The sequence below is a fragment of the Grampus griseus genome (genome assembly GCF_964374135.1).
Source record: "Grampus griseus genome assembly, chromosome: 20".
In the NCBI taxonomy this organism is placed as follows: domain Eukaryota; kingdom Metazoa; phylum Chordata; class Mammalia; order Artiodactyla; family Delphinidae; genus Grampus; species Grampus griseus.
The window spans coordinates 45,808,750-45,814,749 of record NC_139014.1 but is presented as its reverse complement, the minus strand read 5'-3'; positions in this window follow the sequence as shown (position 1 = coordinate 45,814,749).

Below are 6,000 nucleotides of genomic sequence, written 5' to 3'. Positions count from 1 at the left end.
CCCACAGGCATATGGTGGCAATTCCATCTATCCAGTTATTCAACAAATATTTATTGACCGCTTGCTGCGGGCTAGGTACTGAGCCAGGCATTGGAGATATGCAGTGATCAGGAAAGCCCTTCATGGGGCTTCCCTGGTGGCGCAGTGGTTGAGAGTCCGCCTGCCAATGCAGGGGACACGGGTTTGTGCCCTGGTCCAGGAAGGTCCCACATGCCACGGAGCGGCTGGGTCCGTGAGCCATGGCCGCTGAGCCTGCACGTCCGGAGACTGTGCTCCGCAACGGGAGAGGCCACAGCAGTGAGAGGCCCCCGTACCGCAAAAAAAAAAAAAAAAAAAAAAGCCCTTCATGAAACTTTAGAGCCTAGGGGACATTTATAAGTTTTCTTGAAAAAAGATTTTTTTAAAAGGAGGGATGATCAATCGCTTAAGTTGTTTGGGTAACTAAGAAGTAAGTTATCAAGACAGGCAAGAGAAGTAAAGCAGGGACTTCCCTGGTGGCACAGTGGTTGAGAGTCTGCCTGCCAATACAGGGGACACGGGTTCGAGCCCTGGTCTGGGAAGATCCTACATGCCGCGGAGCAACTAAGCCTGTGCGCCAGAACTAGTGAGCCTGTGCTCTAGAGCCCGCAAGCCACAACTACTGAAGCCCGCGTGCCTAGAGCCCGTGCTCTGCAACAAGAGAAGCCGACGCTCTCTACAATGAGAGAAAGCACACGTGCAGCAATGAGGACCCAACGCAGCCAAAAATAAATAAATAAATTTTAAAAAGGAGAAGTAAAGCAGTTAGATAAGAGAATGCTGGGGGAAGAAAGGACTTCTGAGGCCATTTAGGAAAATCTAGTTTTATAGGTGAGCAGACCCGGGTCCAGAGATGGGGAAGTGCCTTGTCTGAGGTCACCTGGGAAGGAGAATGGAGAGGGAGATGGGAGAGAGAGAGAGAGATTTCATAGATAGTATAGAAAACATTAGAATCAGTTGATAGATTGGGTGGGTGAGTAGATATTAGCCAAATCAGGAAGCACTTTCCTCCTTGGGATGAGAAGGGGAGCAGGGAGGACTGAGTTTGAGGAAAAATTAAAAGGATGCAGGGGATGCAAAAGACATCCCAGGTCCCCACTGGTGGCTTCTCTGTGCAGTCCCTTCCCCATCGTGTGCTTCGGGAGAGGCATGTCACTCACGTCTGGACAATGCCACCCGCCCTCCATCCCCACCTTCTCACCTCCCTTTCTCAGTCTCCCTGATGCCTCCCTCCTTGCGTCCCTCCCTTTCTCTTAATTCCATTTCATTCTCCATCCTTGAGTTCCTCTTATGGGCCTGACTCTGTCTCGAGTGCTGGGGCAGCGGAGAGGGCAGCAGAAGAAATGCAAGGAATAATGCTCTGATTTGGGCACAAACTAGCTAAATAACAGTGCAAGACATTATCTACCAAAGGCATCCCCATTGGTGCTTCAGGAAATTTCGGGGAAGGAGGGCTGAAAAGTCTTCCTAGGTGAGATGGGACCAGTGTTGAGCTAATAAATAATTATAACAGCGACTATTTATTGAACACTAGTTATGTGCTTAGCATTTTGCATGCCTTCCTCATTTCATCATGACAGCGACTCTGGGAGGGGGATATTATTTCCATTTTACAGATGAGGAACCGCGAGGCTTAAGTAACTTGTTCAAAGTCAGGCTGCTAGTCCTGGGCAGACCCAGGGTTCGGGGCCACGTCAGTCTGGTTACGTGGCCCATGCTGCGTACCACCCTCCTGTAGTGAGGGTTCGGATGCCTCCGTGGAGGGCGTTCCAGACCTTGATCCAAGGAGTAGGTGAAGAATCGAGAGCAGGGTGGCAGAATCGGAGGTCCCAGCCCTCACAGAATGTTTCTCTACAGAAACACTGATCTAACAAGCATCCAGGGGTGAGCGTACCTCACGAGAGCTGCAGAATCCAGCTGTATATGTTAAATATGTACAGCTTGTTGTATGGCAATCATACCTCAGTAAAGCTTTTTTTTTTTTTTTTTTTTTAAGGAATAGATGAAGCCTGGATGGGAAAGTGATTCCCCAGACTTGCCTCCTCAGAGTGATTGTAAACAGGGCTGCCCCTCCAGCGCCTGGGAAGCAGGGGAGGATGAGGGCCAGCTCAGGGGGAGCCGTCCTCATGAAGCCCCAGTGCCTAGTTTCACCCACAGCAGCCCACCTCGAGGACTGGAGGGGGGTGTCACCAGCCCAGACGATCCCCGCCCCCCACCTTGGGACAGTGAGCCTGTGAGGCAGAGTGAGACTTGTGGGCACCGGGTTTCCCTCCTGGATTCCCAAGGCAAGACTTTGTTGACCACTTGCTCACCCCTAGACACCATACACACACACACACACACACACACACACTCCACACACACACTCTCTCTCTCTCTCACACACACACCCTGGCATCAGTCCAATGTCAGTGCAGAGCCCTGCCAAGCTCTGACTGGATCCCACTCCTTCCCTGCCCCCAGCCCGGACCCCAGACTCACTTTGGCTGGGACCAGGGCGAGCAGCATCTGCCTCTCCACCCGGGGCCTCCATGGAGCAGGTCTGAGCCACCCAGAGGTGCTGGGTGGGTGGCACGTCCTCCTGCCGCTGTCACTGTGACAGCCACTGCCTCCAAGGCATTTCCTAGTGACTGAGCAGGTCGGGAGGACAGCACGGGGAAGTGAATGTCGGCCAACCCGTTTGAGGCTGGGAGGCTCCTGGCGTTGCCCAGGGGTTTGGCCCCTGCTGGAGTCAGGTGATGTCGATGAGGATGCTAGGAGAGGAAGGGCCCCTGCCTAAGGAGGAGCCCAGGGATGGGTGCTGGAGACAAGCAGAGGGTCTCACGATGGAGGCGGTGATCCAGGAGCTCTTTGACTGAGGCTCCCCAGAGATAGGTCTCCGCAGCCCAACAATAAAAGTCATACAGCCCTTCAGCCTCCTGGATCCATTTCCGCGATCCTCCCCTAGCCCCCTGCTCCCCTGCCATGATAGGGTGAAGGGGTCAGTAATGCTTTGCCACCCAAAGTCATACACAAATATTTGGGTGATGTGCTTATGTACATTTGTCCTTCATCTCACACTCAAAGGGGCTCAGAGCTCCAAAGACCAAACACCATGGAGATAAAGAAGGAGGCAGAGTAAAACAAAGAAAGTAGGGCTTCCCTGGTGGTGCAGTTGTTAAGAATCTGTCTGCCAATGCAGGGGACGTGGGTTCGAGTCCTGGTCTGGGAAGATCCCACATACGGCGGAGCAACTAAGCCTGTGTGCCACAACTACTGAGCCCGAGTGCCACAACTGCTGAAGCCTGCATGCCTAGAGCCCCTGCTCTGCAATAAGAGAAGCCACCAATGAAAAGCATGGGCACTGCAGCTTGTCGCTTAGCCTGCATGCAGCAGCAAAGACCCAACACAGCCAAAAAAAAATAAAATAAATAAATTTATTTAAAAAAACCCCAATAAAGTAGAAATGCACACCTGCATGGAAGGAAGTCCCTGATATCACATGAAACAGTAAGTTTCAGGACAGTCTCTGTGATTCTGTTTATGGAAATGATGATGATATATTATCATTTTTATAGAGGAAAAATCTGGAAGATACCTCCAACTTGATAGTTTTATCTCTGGAGGAACTTTTTTTTTCTTAATTTATTTATTTTGACTGCTAGGGGTCTTAGTTGCAGCATGCAGGATCTTTAGTTTTGGCATGCAGCATCTAGTTCCCTGAACAGGGATCAAACCCGGGCCCCCTGCATTGGGAGCACAGAGTCTTAACCACTGGACCGCCAGGGAAGTCCCTGGAAGACCTTTCTGACTTATACATTCCTGTGATATTTGAATGTGTGTTTCTTTCAAGATCAGGAAAAAATAATCAAGAATAAGGCAGGGACTTCCATGGCGGTCCAGTGGTTAAGACTGTGCTTCCATTGCAGGGGCACAGGTGCGATCCCTGGTCAGGGAACTAAGGTCCCACATGCCGTGTGGCGAGGCCTAAAAAAAAAGAATAAGGCAGGAGTCCTTGAGAAATTGGTTTTCTTCTGACAAAGGAGGTTCCTGGATCCAAGGCACAGCCAAGCATGAGTGTGACCCCCCCCCAGGGCACCCCATGACGGCCCCTCCCTCACCCAACCAACCCTGGCCTGGCTCCATGGCCACCTTGAGGCTGGGGCGGGGGAGGACGGTCAGGGCGTCGCACCTGGTCACCTCGCCCACGGACGCTGTACCAGCTGTCACTACGGTCTCTCACGTTCTTTCCCCAGGAACTGGCTGTGAGGAGACCCAGGCAGGCCTAAATTTAGCAAATAGAAATGCAGACTGGGGACTTCCCTGGCGGTCCAGTAGTTAGGACTCCGTGCTTTCACTGCCGAGGGCCCAGGTTCAATCCCTGGTTGGGGAACTAAGATCCCACAAAAGCTGCGTGGCTCAGCCCCCCCCAAAAAAAGCAGACAGCCCAGATGAATTTGTATTTCAGATAAACAAACAATTTTTAGTATAAGGGTGCTCAATGCAATATTTGGGACCTACTCATGGGTAATGGGGATCGACTGTATGGTGACAGATGGAAACTAAACTTTTTTAAAAATTTATTTATTTATTTATTTATGGCTGTGCTGGGTCTTTGTTTCTGTGCGAGGGCTTTCTCTAGTTGCGGCGAGCAGGGGCCACTCTTCATCGCGGTGCGCGGGCCTCTCACTATCGCGGCCTCTCTTGTTGCGGAGCACAGGCTCCAGACGCGCAGGCTCAGTAGTTGTGGCTCATGGGCCCAGTTGCTCCGCGGCATGTGGGATCCTCCCGGCCCAGGGCTTGAACCCGTGTCCCCTGCATTGGCAGACAGATTCTCAACCACTGTGCCACCAGGGAAGCCCCAGACGGAAACTAAACTTATGGTGGTGAGCACGCTGGAGTGCATACAGAAGTAGAAATAAAATGTTGTATGCATGAAACTTACATTATAAACCAAAAAAAATTAATACTTAGGCTCTATTTATACTAATAAATTATCCATTGCTTATCTAAAACTCAAATTTCAGCAGGCATCCTATATTTCATTTTGCAACTCTAGTCCCAGAGGGCTGGCCAAATCTTTCTCCTTTTATCAGCACCTCCAGGGGCACCTTCAGCAGTGTGGCTTCTGACTCTGCCAGGGCTTTCTGGGGGTCCCTGAAAAGAAGCCCCAAATACCCAGCATCAAGGCTGTGTGTATCCCCCAGGGAGGGGACTGAGCCAGGCCAGGCTGTCCTTAGACTCAGACTAATGCAGCGGTCCCCAACCTGTTTGGCACCAGGGACCGGTTTCGTGGAAGGCAGTTTTTCCGTGGACAGGAGGGCGAGGGGGTGTTCAGGCGGTAATGCCAGCAATGGGGAGTGGCAGATGAAGCTTCGCTCGCTCACCGGCCGCTCACCTCCTGCTGTGCGGCCGGGTTCCTAACAGGCCGGTACTGGTCCGTGGCCCGGGGGTTGGGGACCCCTGGTCTAATGTGATGTGGTTATAGTGGAAAATCTTTTCCACTGGTCCTGCCCTGCCATGAAGCTTGACTTTGAGGATTACTTTGAATATATAAGTATTTATTATCATAGTCTGTCATGGTTTTGTGTTCCAAAATAAGAATTCCACTTTAAAAATCATAGCTACATATGTATGTATAGGTATGCGTACACACACACACGCACACACACACCCCTTACCTGAGAGAGTAAGTATATCAGCTGGGGAAACCTTAGCTTGAATTTATTTATCAGGTTGCCTCTAGCCATCTAGCAAGGTCCTAACAGAGTAGGACATAGGACAGTTTTTAAAAATATGTATTTATTTATTATTTATTTTGTCTGTGCCGGGTCTTAGTTGTGGCATGCAGACTTATTAGTTGTGGCATGCGGGCTTCTTAGTTGCCTATGGGATAGCCTTAGCATCACATATTATGGGGTGGTGCCCCCTCATTTTTGACCCCCAAGGAGCCCTTCTGCACATGTGCAATGTTTCCCTTGCTCCAAGGATGGGAAACGTATG